At 42.3% G+C, this 18,487-nt stretch overlaps 1 long non-coding RNA gene across 2 annotated transcripts in view; it reads right to left on the bottom strand.

The window, feature by feature from the left end:
• The window catches only part of LOC116667763, a 27,881-nt gene extending 9,394 nt beyond the window's left edge, over positions 1 to 18,487 (bottom strand). The window contains exons 1-3 of one of the 2 annotated variants that reach the window (XR_004324800.1): positions 14,584 to 18,487; positions 11,061 to 11,167; positions 7,812 to 8,544 (exon numbers count right to left, since the gene is read on the bottom strand). This is a non-coding gene — a long non-coding RNA (uncharacterized LOC116667763). Of the gene's footprint in view, positions 1 to 7,811; positions 8,545 to 11,060; positions 11,168 to 14,583 lie in introns of those variants that run through there. The other variant, XR_004324799.1, reaches the window with a different exon arrangement.

Genomic DNA, 18,487 nt, shown 5'->3' with positions numbered 1-18,487 from the left:
AACAGTCCTAATCAATAGCACCTGACAAAAGCTGCTCAAACAATGGGGGTGTACCTGCCAAAAAGGAGTGAGAGAGAGCATCACAGGAGACCTTCAAGTGCCTGCCTGACTACAGATGCAGGCACCTTCCAGGAAACGGAGTGAAGTCCCTTAGTCATTAAGAGACTCACAGAAGCCCTCTGACTTTATGAAAATCCTTGCACCCACTACTGTATCAATGGCAAATGACCAACAACCACGTGACTAAGTTGCGAGAGGAAAATACAGGCGGAGGCTTCTCAGAATTTCAGGGGAATCTGAGGAAACCAGAAAAGCTACTGCCCATCTGCTGAGCGGAAATGCATTTCCAATGGACTTGGCTACAGTGGCCTTTCATGATGCCGATCCAGTTGGGGTGCCCAAGTTCAAGAACCAAACTGTGTGCCTACACGTAGTTTGCATCTGCTTGAAATGCCTATGTGGGTTTTATGTATGGGTGGATATTCTGTCTCTAACAATAAGATGATAAACCCCTGCAGGACGTGGAGAGAAAAAGATCAATAAGACAAGATCCTTGACTTATTAGAGCAAACAGACAAGCGAAGAGAATATTGCAAAGTGATGTGAAAAGTGCTGTGAGAGAGAGGAGCAGAGTGTAGCGCTCTTGGTGCTTGGCTCTGCGGTATCACGCTGCTCCTCAGGACCAGCCTAATGCGCCCGTGAGAGGCCCATCCCCTTCACTGGTTATTGGTTTAAAATGGACATAGGAGCCAATCTTGGTCACCGAGACACGGAAAGAAGTGCAAAGTTTTCTCACTCCTAAAAAGAAGACAAAAAAAGAGATGTTCGCACTCTTCCTCTGGACTTTTCAGGTCAACCACCTACCCGGTGGGCTTACTATAAAGCACCAGGCGAAAGGAAGCAGATGAAAAGGAAGGCGTGGAAAGAAGAAAAAGCTAGATGTCAGGGTAGGGGGACTTAAAACTGCCATAGGAGGAAGGAGTAATCATTCTCAGAGGCAGGAGCTCAGCCTCTTCAAAGAGACTGGCTTTGTCTGATAACCATTTGCAGAAGTCTGCCCTTATCCCTGCTCTCTGCTAAGTCACAGGGCAAGGTCCACGTCTGAACAAGGCCCCGGGCATGGTGCCTTGTGCAGCCCTATGGCAGGGCTAAGGAAAAGTTTAAGAGCAAAAACTCCAGTAAGTCTTTTTCAAGGAGTGAGACTGGATATTTGATGATGAGAAAAACAAAATGACGAGAAAGACAGACTTTGGGGGAACTAGAGCTCTTCTAGGGCCTCCCCTCCCCCCAGAGTCTTCATCCCTCAAATCTGCTTTCTCCTACAGAAGCCTGCTGCCTCCCGCCACAGCTGGAGAACCACATCTTCCCCACACCATGTCTCTCACTTTAGCAGTAATTCTCCACGCTGGCCCTCAGGACCCCGTGCTTCCTCCATGGATCGTGTCATGTTCCTAACCCTCAATGTGAACCAAAATCACTAGCAGATTTTAAACTTTTTAAACTACTCAGACTCAGGTCCCACTTCCAGAGTGACTGAATCTAGTATGAAGCCAGGGCTGAGAACCAGGATATTACTATGTCACAGACGGCAGTCAGGCACTAAGTATGGAGAATTGTTGAGGAAGGCCTGTAGCTACAAACAAAACTCTACCTGCATTCCATGTCCGGAGAACTTACAGAATTGGGCTGAGATGCCGTGAAGGACCCAGCAGGCAAAGAGAGTTTTGCCAGAACACAGTAGCGACTGTGGGAAAAATAAAACCCTTTCATGTTTATACTGTAACACAAGGAAAGAGTCTCACAAAGCTGGTTACCCATGTTAATGTTTGCACTCCTTGACTGTGAAGTGTCACCTGTCCTAAGTAACACGTCTGTGTTTCTAAGGAGATGTTTATGGAGGCAAAGGTGGAGCAGGGCGGGGGTGTGAGGTGGCTGCAGTGTTAGAGGGTAATGTTATCTTCAAGAGCCGGATACAGCAGGGAGGGTGTAGCTCAGTGGTCAGAGCACACGCTTAGCATGCACAAGGTCTTGGGTTCAATCCCCAGTACTTCCATTACAATAACTAAATAAATAAACCTAATTAACCCCCCCCAAAAAAAGGAAAAAAAAAAAAGAGCCAGCAATGACTCAAGATAATAGCTCAATAAATAATTCAAAACATTCCTCAACTCCCCAAATCCTGTCCCCCATGTGAGATTCTTCTGATTGTCACAAAACTGGTTGGGTGGGGGCGGGGCTGATGATCATTCTCATAGTTATGTGAGTTAAGTGCAAGACACCACAAAACAACCAAACAGGGGGAGGGTGTAGCTCAGTGCTAGAGTGCGTGCTTAGTATGCATGAGGTCCTGGGTTCAATCCCCGTGTATCTCCATAAAAAAAAAATAACCAAATAAAAAAGTGAGTGTGAAAGGGGAGCCTGTGGGACTCTGGTGAGAGTTCTGAGTTAAACTCCTGCCATATTTTTCCCCCTTTCTTGAAGGAAATGAGACCCTGGGGGAAGTTCCAGGATGTCACAGACCCAGGAACAGTACTCCACAACTCCACCCTGAAAAGACTGTTACAAAGTCGCCTCACATTACCTATTGTAGTGACGACAACCAAGAGATCACAACAGACAAGCCACATGTCAAGACTCAGAGCCACAGTCGCGTGGCGTGCCTGCAGTTGGCTACACAGCCACCACCTTTCCCAGCGGCCACTGTTCTGAGGTCAGCAGTCAGGAAAGGACTCCAAGGGGAGACTGTGGCTTCAGAGTCGGTTCCTTCTCCTGAGGTCACTGTGATCTGGGGTGTTTGTGAAGGTCCACCCCCTCCCCCCTCCATCTTCTTTCCCGTGGGTCTGAAAAGTAGTGCAGAAATTCTCTGCATTCCTGTCATTCCCTAAGGGCTGAGACAGCTCTCTCAACATTCTTGCCCACAGGCACCTGAGGAACTGGACCATAGTTCTGCTGGGGGAAGGCAGAAGGAAGTTAAGTGCACAGCGAGGCCAGAGCGTTTGGGAGAATGACCTAAAAACACACAAGAAAGGCAGAGGCAAGAGAGGGAGCTTGGTCTGGAGGAGACGTTTGCAACACCTGGTTCCAACCAGCTGGTATTTTTTTTTAGAAGTTCAAGAGATTTATTGAGATAACACCTATGAAAGATAAACGGGAGAAGGAAAAGGAGAGGCAGGGAAAGCCTTCAAACCCAATGCTAAAAAGGGGCCTAGGAAAGGAGATGTGGCAGATCAAAGCACTGGGTTTCAGACTGTCTTAGAATTTTGAGAAATACTCAACCAGTCCAACAATTTGCTCCATCACATAAATTCCTTGGAAGGGAATGTGGGCCAAGGGGAGCTGATGTAAAGCTCTGGAGGCTGGAAAGGAACCCAGAGCCTGAGTACAAGCCCACAGTCAAGGTTTGTAGCCAGTACCACTTGCTGGAACCCTGGGGAAAAATGTTCTCACTGAGGCCCTGAGCAGACCTCAGCAGCCCTGTCACTGGAGCCTCAGAGAGGAGCTCCACTGGCAAGAATCCTCTCCCTTTCCTGTCTCTCTCCCTCTCCCTCCCTCCCTGCCTCCTTTCTCTCTCCTACACACCACCTGGGAGTGGACTGGGATACATTTTCCGGGGGTTGGGGGGACACCTGCAGTTTATTCGTCTATGCCTCAGACAGACCACTAGAGGGCAGTAATGCCACCAATCCTGCACAGGCTCCAGGTTTCCTCCGGAGCAGGGCTCAGGCCGGCCAGACGCACATCCTGTGACAGGATGTTTCTGAACTTTTCCTTCAGTTCTCATGGTAAATAAACAACCTCGGGGGTGGATCCATCCAGATGCACATCGCAACGCAGCACGGACAGCCCGGGCCAAAGTTTCTGGCCTGTCTGCAACCATCTCACTCACTCGTGTAGCCCAGAAGCTGGAGCTTAAGCTTGCATTGTTGTCCCTCTGAATTTCTGCCTGAATTTTGGAACTTCTCTCATATGCTCTTCTCTGCAAGAGCAAAAGGAGCTTTTCAGAAGAATGAGCCAGAGTTAAACAATCCTGCACTGCCTTTTTGTACAATACTCTGTTTCATTTCCACCGACAAGTTACGAGTGTTTGGCTTGCTCAGAAGCAGGGGTGCCCAACTGGTCAGAGCTCTGAGCAGACGGGTCATGTGAGCAAATGTGGGGACCAAGAGCCACATGTTCCTCCCCGCTGGAGGCACTGGGCTTGTGAACGGGCCCAGTAGACTTGGTTCTGGTGAGTGTGCCAAGGAAAGCAAAGTTGCCAGAAACTCTAGGCTTTTTTTTTTTTTTTTTTTTTTTGGGCAGAATTCCCCTCCCTGTGAGTTCAGTGCTCCCAAGGCACAGGGGGCAGGCGAGGGTCTGACTTCTTTGAGATCAATATTTGAAGAAGCCAAACAAACTAACCTCCTGACGGAAGATGTAAGTGAAGTGACAGGTCAGGGAGTGGGAAAGAACTAGGGGAAGGCACGGATCTCGGTGCCCCAAACGGGCTGTGCTCCTTCCAACAACCCATACCTCCTGGTACCCAGCTCATCTGCTTTATCAGCAGAGGCAGATAAAGTGAGGGAAACATTTGCAGCCAGAGGGATTTCTGGAATTTTCCTACCGTGCCGAAATACCATCCAGAGTTCAAGTGGGCCATATTTGGACAAAGATTACTACCTTGTTTTTTTCCCCCCTATCTTTTGTATTTTCACTGCTATATAATAACAGCAACACTCCTTACACAAGGTCAGTCCTGTTTACCTAAGACTTTCCCAAAGGTCTCTCTTCTCTTTTCCTGTTCTCTTCCCTCAGAGGATCATGAGGAGTCCATACTCCGCTTGTGCCGGGAAAGCGGAAACAGAGGAAAAGGGTATTGATGTTAGTCAGGTGGGAATTGTTTCTCAGCACATCCACACGTACTGAAGGGAAGACGGAGCTAAAAACTAGTCCCAAAATGTAAAGATGACATTTCAACAGGAAGCTCCCAAGGGTTGGGCCCCATTTTGTGTCACAGCAGGCGAACAGAGAAAAAAGTGCAGAAAGACAAAGGCAGCAGAAAATGCTACGGAAGATTCCTCCCGAAGGAGCAGAACCTGATGAGGGAGAAAGTTGACCAAGGGTGGAGGTGGATTCCAGAGTGTGGCAGGTGGCACCGTGGTCCCCACCAGCCACCCACACCCTAGGAACAGGACCCAGGGGACGGCACAACCTTTTCTTTTACAGGCCCCTTCTTTACAGGACGTCACCCCAGGAAATTGGGGAATAAGCACATCTTTGCTGCCAGCTCACCAGGGCAAATCCAAGACTTTGGCACATAGGGACAAATAAAATCAGACAGTGAGGGAAGGACAGGCAGTAGCTAAGATCCCAGCTGTAACCTGGCTAAACAGGGCTGCTTCGGGGCACGACCACCGGGCTTCAGTCTGTGTTATTCTGAATGTGTAATCAACGTGGCCTGTTTGTTTCCAGGAAAGGAACTTTTGTTCTGCGTTTTCCTTCTCCACTTTCACTCATAATGAATTGCTTTCTCACTGGGTATTGTCCACAGGCCCTCAGAAGATGTGTTTGGAACAGAAAGACTCCTTGGAGTCAGGGATTGTATTGCCAGCAGAGCTGAGTGTGTTCTTCCCCATTCTGAGCTGTGGACCTGGGCACTCATGCCGTTCTCCGCACACGGAGCTTCTCAGGTAAGACCACTGAGGCCCTGGAATCATCTACTTAGTGTGGTTATTAAAATCCCACAGCACCCTGGTGAAGAGTGTGTGGCCTGGCAGCCAGAACATCTTTTCCCATTCCAGCCCTTATCTTCCCTAGATTTATAGAAGCAAAGCAAATAGGTAAGATTTATGCCCATTTTGCAGACATTAATTGAGCACTGACTCAAAGCATTAGGCACTGGAGTCCAAAAACGAACAAGATCTCGCAGAGCCTTTGCCTTCACAGAGTTTAGTCATGAGAAAAGCCAGCCAGCTAAAAAGTAATTATACTTTCATACTCACTAGGGTGGATACCATTGAATAAAAAATTTTTAAAAAAATGTAAAAAGCAACAGAAAATAACCAGGATTGGGAGAAATTAGACCCGTCGTATATTGTTGATGGGAATGCAAACAGGTATAGCTGCCGTGGGAGACGGTTCCCATACGGCCCCGCGATTCCACTCCGAGGGACATAGCCAAGAATGAAAACATGGAATCAGCCAAAAACTTGTTCACAGATGTTCACAGAAGCATTGTTCCCAATAATCAAAGAGAGGAAACAACCCAAATGTCCATCAACTGATGAATGAAGAAACAAAATGTGATCTATCCACACAATGGAATGATGTTCAGCCATAAAAAGGAGTGAGATGCTGCCGCAGGCTCTAATGTGGATGAACCTTGAAACCATGATGTTGAGGGAAAGAAGCCAGAGACAAAGGGCACATGTTGTATGATCCCACTTATGTGAAATGCCTCGAGTAGCTAATCCACCAAGAGAGACACATCAGACTAGTAACTGCCATGGAGGGGGAACGAGGGGGATGGGAAGCAGCTCAGTGGCTGGGGATTTTCCTGGGGTGATGAAAACGTTCTGGAATTAGAGAGTGGTGAGGATTGCATAATCTTGTGAATATACTAAAAACCACTGACTCGTGTAGACTTTAAGAGGGTGAATATCATGGTAGGTGAATTATATCTCAATAAAATGAGGTAATTGCAAGGCAGTGTGCTGAGTGCCACACTGGAACAGAGCGCTGCTGGACACACGTGGAGTGGAGCTGGAGAAGGGGTTTGGGAAAGTGTTCTGAAAGGAGTGACTTTTAAGCCGAGACTGTAACAGAGAAGTAGGAGGAAGTCAGACAAAGGAGGAAAACTGAGCAATGCTACAGGCACAGCAGAACAGGCCGGGGAGAGAGCGCCTGGCACAGTGTGGGAAACAGTGATTTGTCCCCTCAGCTGATGTAGTGGTGGTGGAGAGGTGAGGTTGAGCGTAGAAGGGGCTAACTTGCCAGGCTCAAGAATTTGGACTTTATCCAAATTATAACAGGAAACTTTTGAAAGAGTTATAGCTCAGGAGCAACAAGGTCTGATTTGTTCTCCGGAAAGGCTGTTCGTGGTTGCAGAGTGACGGCTGGACTGGAGGTGGAAGGAGAACAGAAGCCAGGAGATGTCGCTGCACTGACACAAGTCAGAACTGACCAAACACGGGGGATGGGCAGGGCCTGGGGAAGCGCATCCCTGCTACCTGGGCTGCTCCGCCAACCCCCACAGCATGAGGCTCCTCAGGGAGAGGAGGTGCCCAGGCTGCCAGCGAGCCTCCCAGCATGTCTCACTCCTGCTTTTGGTCCAGACTTGCTTCCCCTTTTCTGACTACCATGACCATCCAGAGCCTCGCCATCTGCAGTGGAAAGACAGTTGACTCTCTGGGGAGTGTGGAACTGGGAGGCAGACACTGGAGTTAAGGTCCCTGCCCTGACCCTTCCCAGCTGTCTGACCCTGGGTAAGCCAGGTCTTCTCTAGTCTCTGTCTCCTCTAATGAGAAATGAGGAAGATAACACAAATCTCACCGTTGTTTTCTGAGGGCCAATAGGACTACATATATTAAAACAAAAAATCTTGTCCCTGGCCTGCCCTGTAACGTGTTTTCTGTACTGTTCAAGCCCTCTGAGATTGTAACTCTGTGGTCTTCGTCACAATCGCAATTCTTCAATGCAAGCATGAGTCCAAAGGAAAAAAGTAAAGTCAGCCTCAGGCCTGGCACTGTTAGTATTTTCATGAGCTTAGGGAAGACTGTTGCACCAACGTCCCAAGGTGTTTGTCCAGACAACAAACATAAGTCATTTGCATCCAGGCTCTTTAACTACCGTTTCAAAATCAAAAGTGTTTCAATTAATTCCTAAAGAGGAAGATCCGAGAGTTCCTCAGACAAGTCACCAAATCAGGCTTGTTTACGCTCCAGCAGGAAGGCCAAAGTTCCAGGTGAGGCAGGCGCCCCTTTCTGGAGCTCAGCATAACTCCGGGGCAGCAGACCATAGAAATAGTTTGAGGCACTGAACAAATGGAATGTTGTCTGGAATGATAATGTGGAGAGAGAAAAAGAGTCATGGAAACACGGCAGGCGATTTAATTTAAAGAAACAACATTTAACAAGCCACCCTGAGCTTTCTAGGCATAAGTCGGAGGGAACACGCTTAACGAACAGGGAAGGAGAGGAAGTATCAAAACATGTTTTAAAACCTTTCTTAAGGAGCTTATTGTCGTCAGCACTAAGACCAAGGTCTCCACTCTTCTCCTTTGCCAGGTTGCAAGTCCGAGTCATAAAATGTAATTTTAATAGTGATGTAATCTAGTAGAAAGATCTCTGTCTCTCTGTCTCTCTCTCATACACACAGTGTATCTTCCATGGATCTGAAATATGTTTCCCTCTCATCCTCCTCCTATACTAGAACGCATCTCCAGAGAAATAACCACCTTGCCAAGTGTTTTTCTTTCTTGGCTGATCACTGTAATGGGTTGCGGAAAGCAGCAGGTGGCAGAAGCACACTAGAAACGCCACTGGAATTAACTCTTGGGCATCATGGAAACTGCAGAAAAAAACCAGTATTTAAATCAATCAATCAATCAATCAATCAAAGAGACTTTTTTCCATGTAGGAACAAATATGCTCAATAAAATTTGGAAACTATGACAGTGAAAAGAGGAAAGAGAGCTCTGTCACCAGAGACGTGGACAAATGTCTCACTCTTCTTCCTGCCGTGCTGAGCAGCTGCGGTTATACTAGAAATGCGACTTTCTATCTTTACCTTCTCCCTTTTAAACTTTAGCAGAGTGAGTTTCCTTATTCCTACATCTCCTTATTCATACATCTCCTTGTTTCAAAAAAAAGATTTAAGGCATCTGCATGTGTCCGTCCATATTTTTAACGAACCCTTTAAAAAGGTCATTTATTAGAATGTGGCTTATTTAATCTGTCCATTTTCCCATTAGCAACAATTACTTTCAGTGAATTACATTACATTATCAGCAGTGCCTGAGCCAGTAAATCTACATTTTTAAGATGCAATTTCCAAAAGTAAAAACAAAAAAAGCCAGTTATCAGGGAGAATCAGAACTGAACAAATGAAATGGTACCATCTCTTTTTTTTCTAAAACAGAAAATGAAATCATGGTATCCTTTCTGTTAGAACAGCAACCACTCTAAGACCTTTGTGACTCCCATTTTCTTATTTTTCAAACCTGTATCAACACTGTATAATATGTATTTTATGTATGTGTATATAATGGTATATATAAGTATAATTTTATACATAGAAAATATTATGTAACAAAATAATTTTTTAAAATACTTAAGTATTACTGAAGCAGTCAAAAGTCCTTTAAACTTCTAGGAGATTGCCACTAACTAGATTTGCACCTGGAAAATTAACCAAAGACAAAATTCATTTGCTGCTTGGGAATCGTTAATCTGAATGCTGAAAAGAATTGTATAAAATCAGCTGGTCTAGTCATCTGTTTTAGACGTTTGAAAAACCATCATGATTCCCTTCTATCCAGACAAGTGAAGCCTTCACCAACATCAGCCAACTAAAGTGGAAGACAGGTACTTAGAACCCTGTAGCAAGTGCTGGAAAAACTCCACATCACCTCCCCATGCCTTAGTACCTTAATCCACACCTTTAATCTGTAGGTCTAATATGAAAAATCAGAATTAATACGGTGACTCTTCCCATTCTTCAAAGGAAAACTTATTTTGCTCTATTAAATGAGCAAATACTGACCTCCCAGGGAGGGGAAACTCAATTGTCAAGAACAAATATTAATTCCTGAAACTCCTGAATGGTAAATCTCAATTCTCTCTTTGCTAAGAAGGTATTAGGTGATCGCATGAATTTCTCTTCAAGGAACAACACACATGATTCCCCGGGCCCCAGTGAGAACCCTGAACTCAAGGTTGCTCAATCCGAGGGTTTCACTTGCTCCTTCCTGCCTTCCTCCTTCACAGGTAGCTTTAGAGAAATTCCCCACGTTACTCCAGTGCTCTCAGCCAGTCCCAGAAGGGGATTTCCTAAACTCCGAGCACCAAGGTTAAGACCTCAGTGGTCCAATACGTTGTAAGTTGGAAATGACTGCAGGCAGAAATAGTTGGCTTAAAGAAATTATGCATGCGGGAACTCAGGTTAAGACCTCAGTGGTCCAATACGTTGTAAGTTGGAAATGACTGCAGGCAGAAATAGTTGGCTTAAAGAAATTACACATGCGGGAACTCAGCGCACTTTCTCAACATTTCTCCGCCTTAGGATGGCCTAAGAAACTCAAGACGGAATGTGGATGCTCTGACTTGAAACTTTTTTTGCTTCCCTAGGAGCTGAGCTTTCCCAAAGGTTGGGCTTTTCCGTTTCCAGAGCCCTAGAGAAGATTAAAAAGCATGAACTATATTAAGTAACATGCTTTGTCTACAGAGCATCCACATTTTAAAAGCCTAGAGATTCTGGCTTGGGAAAGCTAGAAAAGTAAACACCAACTCTGATGACTGGAGAAGTTAATCTTTCCACTGCTGAATCTTGTACCCAAATTTTTAATAAAAATAATTTAGGTTTTGGCCCCTGGAACTATTCCTTACAGAAACTGCTTATCATTATACAAGAATAGTTTCCACTATTTTCTGTTTATTTGTTTTTCCTCTATTTCTATTCTTTCCCACATAGATTAAACCAAAATAAGATTAACCAGACCTAATTTGATTCCAATCCAAGCCACACACCCTACGTATTCCATTCCAAATCAAGTTTAATTTACTAACTTCCTTGGGGCCCCACTGAAATGACCTACTGGAATTCATGAAAGAGGTCACAGAATAATATTGCAGGCCAAAAAAAGAATGTGAAAAACACAAACAAGCCTGGAAACAGATTGGCCCAAACACATGACTTGGTTAAGATGTTTCTTGTGGAATTCCAGTGATAAAAGATTAAGTCTTCCAACAGGAGAAGCAGCCAAGAGAGAAGTATATGCATTTCTGTTTTTTCATTACCCACTCATTCATTCATTCAACAAATATTTATTGAGCACCTATTGTACAATAGACCTTGTACTCACGGACCTCACAGGAGTAGAAGAAACTTCAGGAGACTATATGCTTTTCTGGCGTCCAGTTCTGCACTAAAGCTTGTCTCCCCACTGCATTCAGTATTCTGTATGTTGTGAAATCTGTGAACGTAAGTTTTACATTTTACCTGTTTCTATCTTTTCATAATTTAGAAGCTGAATTAAAAACCTCCCTTTTGATTCTGGCAACCAACAGCTTTTGGATTCTTTTAATCCCAGGGATTTTAGACCACTTCTTTTTTTAAACCTTCTTTTGAAGTCAAAATTTACCTCTAAAGGGTAAAGTCAATTTCATTTACTAACAACATAAGAGCTATAATATAACAGCTATATGTGGTTTTATACTAGCAATAAGCCCCTGATATTGTTATAGCTCATGTTATAAACTTCCACCATATTTTTGATCCTCAAAATCACAATCATATGATAGAAGGAGAGTTATTATTATGACCATTTTGTAGATTAAGAAGTGGAGGCTAAAGAAGGGGAAATGACAAATCCAAGGTCACTTAGTAAGTCCTGAATCCAAATCTTAAGACCATCTCATCAATGTGCTTCTCTCCTTTTCCTCAATTTAAATTTAGTTGAAAATAAGCTTTTGTTTGTTTGTGCTAGGGAGTAGGACTCTTTTATGCTACAAACACATCAAGAATTCCTGCTTATGATTCAGAAGATTCCTGCTTAGTCCTAAATCTTTGGTTTTGCTTTAACAGCATACCATCTGCCCCATCTGAATTAAAAAACAAAATTAAACACATGATAACAGCAGACTACAGACATATCAGACTTCCATAAATAGAACAAAAATGTTTACTTATTTAGAACATGTCATTTTAGTGAACAAGAAACCAGAAAAACTATTTTAGTCTCCATTTCAGCATTATTTAGCTAATTAACCCTCTGTGTCAAGTTCTGTGACACAGTTTTACTCACTATTAAATGGCTATAAAAAAGTTGCCCTTTAAATTTTATAAGTACCAAATCATTATAATTCTTATAAGAGGTACCAAATCACTAATTTTATAAGAAGTACCAAATCATTAATTTATAAGAAGCACCAAATCATTAGTTATATAGAATCTAGTGCTACTGCTATACAAATTCTGAAAAGGGAGAGAAAAAAAGCCCATTTCCGGTTTCATCTCAGTAATATCTTTATGAGAGAAGGTACCTTTTTTCAGGTTTCTAGTTTAGTATCTAGAATATTGTAATCACAATCAGTGAATTCTTTAAATTCCTTTCCCGACATCCCTTTGGACCATGAGTCCAAAGTTAGGTAGGTATTTTACTTATCATACTAATAGGCTGTCTGGTTTGCACAGGGTACACAGTAAGTTAGCAGCTGAATCAAAGGTCAAAATCCCTGATCCTAACCATGCCAGCATCACTAGGTTACACCTCTGCGAACAAGCCAGGACTGTGACACCCTCTCAAATATCAACAGAATTCTCTAAGCTGAGCCTGTTTTAGCCATCTGTTTCTTTCAGTTCCCAGGCTAAGTCTTTTTACCAGATCTGCTTCGTTTTCTTTCTCAATTCACGCTTAACAAGCAAAGAAACCGATAAAGGGAAAAGCTGTACATGGAGCAAAGAATCTGAATAATCCACGAACCAGAAAAACCTGACTAAATGAGAATCAACCACACGGATTTCTTTTCTACAGTTTAGAAAATGAGTTTTCTGAAGTCGTATCATGAGTTCCAGGATCCACAGCAGGTACAATGTGCGTTTGTATTAGAATTTGATTTTCATGAAATTTTTTTCAGAGTCACAAAATGGAAATAAGAAAATGCATAAGTTGGTCCACAGAAAGAGAAAGAATAAAATGCCTGTCAGAACTCTGTCACCAGGACAAAACTGTAAAAAAATCAAAAATCACAAATCACAAAAATCTTACAGTAAAAGTAATCTAGTCACCCAAAGAGATTTATAAATTGGCTGGAACAGATCTGTTGAAAAATATAGACACTGTCCTTACAGATGAGGAAGAAACGAGCGGCGTGGGTGGACCAAGCACATGTGGAAATAACAATACCCACAGTTCTGCATTTACCATGGAACACAAACTAGTCTAGGCATTTTTTAAAATCCTGCTTACACCCTTAAAAAGGCTAGATCCTTAAGAAGTTTTACTAGTCTTTTAAGGGAGTCTCTCCTTCCTCTGTTTTGTTAACATTTTATCTGTCCTTTAACTATATGTAAAACTTACTGAAGACAAAGACAGTCGGGTTCATTTTAGCGCTGCCATTGGCATATCCCCTAGTGCCCTGCCCAATAGATAGGAGAGTTTAAATGAGTGGTTTTTCCAGCTTTGGGTGCATAAGCATCACCAGCAGATTCTGTTAAAAGGGCAGGTCTCCAGACCCCAGACTCCAGAAAACGGGGTCTAGTATATCTAAATTGAATCTAGTGAGTAATTCAGATATTCAACAAACATGTCTGTAGTGCTTATGTAGTAGGTGTTATTAATTCCACTTTATAGACAAGGATACAGAGTCATGAATAAAGTAATTCGCCAAAGATCACCAAATGTAATCAATAAGAGTCAGTCAGCATTAGGTTAAAATAGCAACCAAGGGCTCTCATTTATTCATTCTTGAGTTCACTTATTTAACAGGTGATTGAAACCTCCTATGGACTTTTGAAGGAAAATGCACACAGACACCAAGTGCCAATGATTTCTGTACCGTTAGCAGACAGTCCTGGAAAAGCTCCCCCTCACCAGTGTAGTCCTGGAGTACCCATCAGAAAGGATGCAACAAAGAAGAGAAAAGGGATGTCCTATATTTATTTCTACAGCTAGCAGCATTTCACTATTTTAGGAATAGTTTTTCCTTTGTATACTAACTTTTTTTCAATGGGAAATATATTTTTAAAGGTGCCTTTTAAAAATCTTTTTCTTTTTAGCAGTTTAGTCAGCTGTCTTTGAGATCTTAAGAAAATCTACATATCTCTTTAAATCCATATTACCTTTCATAATTTCTACCAATTTAAACTGAAGTCCCAAATATTTCTAGCTGAAAAGAGTCTAACACTTGTTTTAATTTTTCTCATCAATCTCACTCATTGGGAAAAAAACATTCCTACCATTTCTGAACTTAATTAAAATAGAGATAACACTCTCTTTCTTATGCTCCACAAATTTCACATGACAAGTAAAATCACCCACGTTTAAGCTGAGCAGAGTATTATCCTATTAGAGTGATAGTCATATGTAAGGTCTAAGAATGGACAAGTCTAAGAGCCAATATAACACTTAAAGAGAAAATAAAACAAAACGAGTTATACTGTGTGTATGATTTTAAATTAATACATATCATTGGGCAAATTAAATTTCCATATTCCAGTTAAGATTCTTCTTCTAGGTCATAAGCTAACGATACCCTCAAACTTGTACAATTCAGGGGGGGAAAATGTTTTGTTCTAGCCCTTTCGAGTGCCACTGTGGTGCTCTGCCTTAGTGACAGAAAAACCACCCCTCGTCCCAGCACCTGTAACTGCCACCCTCTGCTCGGCCACCTTATAGGACGCAAGTCCGAGTCAACACAAACTGCTTCTTGTTATCCAGGGGCAGGTCAGGAGACAAACAGCCTCTCGCTTTGATCTGCTTCCTGTTTTCTGCTATCAGGACATACCAGTCTCTAGTCATCACGTACCCTGAAAAAACAAGTAGAGAAATAGAGAAAGAAATTGACTTGCTGCCAGCCTTCGTGAATCCAAGCTGATTCACCCTGTTTGTTTAGTTCCCGTATCAGCTCGGTTAATGATACTCCTCTGGCATATATTTGCTCAGGAGTCCGGGCAGAGACATTTCTTACTTAGGAAAACAGGCCCAGGTCGAGCCTGGGGATTTGAAAGGAAGAGCAAGCTAACTGAGAAATGCTCTGAGCTTCTCGAGTAAAGTAAATCAAGAAGCTCTCTTTCTAAAAGATGTTTTCCTTTAATCAAGATCTTGTTCAGTGTGTCTTGAGTTGCCACAATTTACCAGGGGCTAAGGAGATTATATTACATTTGTGTCAACACATACTGCATTTTTTTGCAGGACAGAGTTCTGACTTGCTTCCACTGGACTTCTGAGGACAGACAGCCTCCCTAGAAAAGCAGAGATATAAGACCAGATGGCAGTTTTATTACTCATCCAGAGCTTCCCGATTCCTTTTTTTTTTTTTTTTAATTTCAGGAAAGACAACCATCGTGACCTGCTCAACTTCTTCAGTGGGACAAATCACACTGTAACAGACTTCATTTGAATTCTTTTCCCATCATAGCTATGAACAGGCAGAGCTGCACGCATTTTCATTTATCCTTCACAACGAGCCAACAGAGTGAGGCATGATTTTGGCCTGGTTGCAAATGAGGAAATGATAAAGCACCTTGTCTTAGGTCACAAAGCTAGTAGCAGTGGTACAGCCAGGTTCTGAATTCAAGTAGGTCTAACCTGGCAGCTAGCACTTCACTACAAGGTGTGTACAGAGAACCTTAGGCGCCACCTCAGGTGTAGGTTCAGCAGAGGTCAAATACATTTTTCTAAATATTCCTGACTATCACTGACACCAGCCCTCCTTCCCCAGTCCCTTCAAAGCTTGCCTCAAATGCTAGGTCCTAAAGATGTCTCCTCAGTCCTGTAAGGAATGAATCTCTCCCTCTTAGTGCATACCATGTCTATTCTCTAACCATATGCTTTTTGAGAACAGAGACAGTCTGACTCATTTGGGTGTTCCTCTGGACTCCACGTGATTCTAAGGCAGAGGTAGAGAGACTAACACTTAAAGAAACACTGCCTCCAGCTGTTGGTAGCACTGAATTGAAATCATGTTCTAAAGAGGCAAGGACAAAATGTAAGTTAATTTCCACTCTCCCTCCATTCAAATAATTTTTATAATTTCCTATATCTTACGGTTTTATAGTATTTTGTTATCTCTAACCTTTCTCTAAACAGACTGGTGTTGCAGACTAATCTTTTAGTGGTCAGACACCTCCATTTTCAGGGACTAGTAAGATATCTGATTCTGTTTGCATCACCATGTGATCTCAAGGTAAACAAGACACTCCTTTTGGTCTCATTTCCCCATAGATGCAGAGATACTCAGTTTTTTAAAGTTAGGAAGATGTCATAAACCTGAGACCAAATAAGAGAAACTTCTCAAGTATCTGGGGGAGGGGAAATAACTCTTACTAATTTATTTTTAAGAGTTTTAAAAAATCTAAGTATAAAAGGGTAAATGATTAAGTTTATAAGTGAATGAAGGGTAAATCCTAAAAACTGGATCTAATTCCCCCACATATGTCCCTCCCAAAAGAAGTACATGTTTAGGCAAGAATCATAGGAAAAGGATAAAGTGTCCTGACCACTCAATTATGGAAAAAAAAAAAAGTAAATTGTTGATGATTTCACCATAGGGGGAGTGTTTCTCAAGTAACTAGATACCAGAAGCTTGTAAAGTACACTGTACTTAGTTCCACCTCAATTGCAGAGCTCAGAAGGAAAGAAAAACACACGGAGAAGCAGTTCTATGTAACCACGGGTGATTTGGGTAATTTTATGAGCTATAGGAATACAGATCCATATTTGGTATAATGCCTTTTTGGTATAATTATAAAATTAAGCATGGAAGTGGTGGATAATCATAAATGCTTCAGATGATCAGAATGTACTGGAAAATGTGGAGTCCTGACTCCCACCGAGAAGTTACTAGCATTTGCCATTAAAGACACGATTTGGGGGCAAAAATAAAATTCATGTAACAAATTAAATTAATGGAAATATGAATTTATGCTCTAAATCTCCCAATTTCTCAAGATTAAGGGAATAAATCTGTCTTTTCTAAACATTAGAGCTACCAGCATGATTTGTATAACACAAATTATAGCCCATGACACATTATTAAGGCTACTATCTGTCAAATGATAAGTGAATTTCAATTCTCATCTTTTGAAAAGGTCCAAAGGACATTCTGAGAAACAACCAATCCTCAGCCCTGTGCCAACACTTTTATTTGGCAACAGAGAATAAAAAATGATGTAGGCTAGGTTTGTCTTTTCATTCACTGCAATGTCCCTAGTACCTAGAAGAGAGCCTAGCACAAAATAGTAAACAGGAATTATTTGTGAACCAATACAAGATCCAAGAATTCTAGGCTACAACTGTTTCCCACATTCTGGAAAAAAAGGCCCTTCTTCTTGGATGGAGATATTGGCAGAAGAAAGGTTTTGCCAGTATTATTAGGTGGTCCCCTAGGTGACGGCTGCCAGCAACTGGGCTTTATTCTAGGCACTGCAGGGACTCTTGGTGGCTTAATCAGTAACAGGGCAACTTCATAACCTGCCTCTAGCCCTCATCCAACATTCCTCCTCCTCCTCCTCACCGGGAATGCCTCATAACCAGCTGTGAAACCTTCTTTGTCTGGTCCTTCTGCATGGACCCTCATCCAGGTGTGACTAGAGGTAGAAGTGTCTAGTCTCTATTAAAACCCCTACTGTAAGTTTGGGCCAAATTATTATTTTTTTTCATGGATGTATTGGGGATTGAACCCAGGGTCGTGCGCATGCTAACTAAGCATGCACTCTACCACTGAGCTATACCCTCCCCCCTAGTTTGGGCCAAGTTTTAATGGGGGAGGGGAAACAATTTGGGCACCACCTTTTTTATTATGAATTTAGCTTAATTAACATAAGCTCTTTGATGTCTTTTAACAATCCAATTCAATGATTATACATTTTTACATCAGTTATCTTCTCCATTCTAACCTGAACACCACTTTTATGTGATTTAACTACTAAAAAAAATTTGACTTTTATAATCAATCTCCTGAGCTTCTCAATAGGCGTGAAGAGATTTAAATTTTTTAAAAATCAAGATATCTGAGGGGGAGGGGATAGCTCAAATTGTAGATTGCATGCTTAGCATGCCTGAGGTCCTGGGTTCAATCCCCAGTATCTCCTCTGAAAATAAATAAATGAATAAACCTAAGTACCCCCCTCAGAAAAAAAAAAAGATATCTGAGATCTGCCTACCATTTGCACAGCAAATGAGCAAAAGAATGAGACATGGCAAATAAACAAGCAGCTTTTTATCATCTAAAATTTTCCAGTAAAAATACGAGTTGGAAAATGTTTCAAGGTCCTTACAGCTTTTAGTTAAGAAGAGCACTATAAATGCTGAGTTTTATATCTGATAATTTTGGTGGTTATCAAGGCTCTAATTTTCTACAAAGAAAGGTAGCTCTTATTTTCCAGGTCTTGAAAAGGAAATGTACAAGATGAGACTAGAACACCTCACGCCAGAAAACAAGGAAGCTACCCATGACCAAAAGATCACAGGAGCCTACTTGGAAGGGTACCCACTGGCCAAATATGAGACAATCTGGACACGAAAAGTAATGACTGCAAGGGATTAAAACACTGTAACCATCTAAAACAAACA

This window comes from Camelus ferus, chromosome 12 (genome assembly GCF_009834535.1).
Source record: "Camelus ferus isolate YT-003-E chromosome 12, BCGSAC_Cfer_1.0, whole genome shotgun sequence".
Classification (NCBI taxonomy): domain Eukaryota; kingdom Metazoa; phylum Chordata; class Mammalia; order Artiodactyla; family Camelidae; genus Camelus; species Camelus ferus.
Note: the sequence above shows the minus strand (reverse complement) of the source record. Positions and strands in the feature narration are given on the sequence as shown.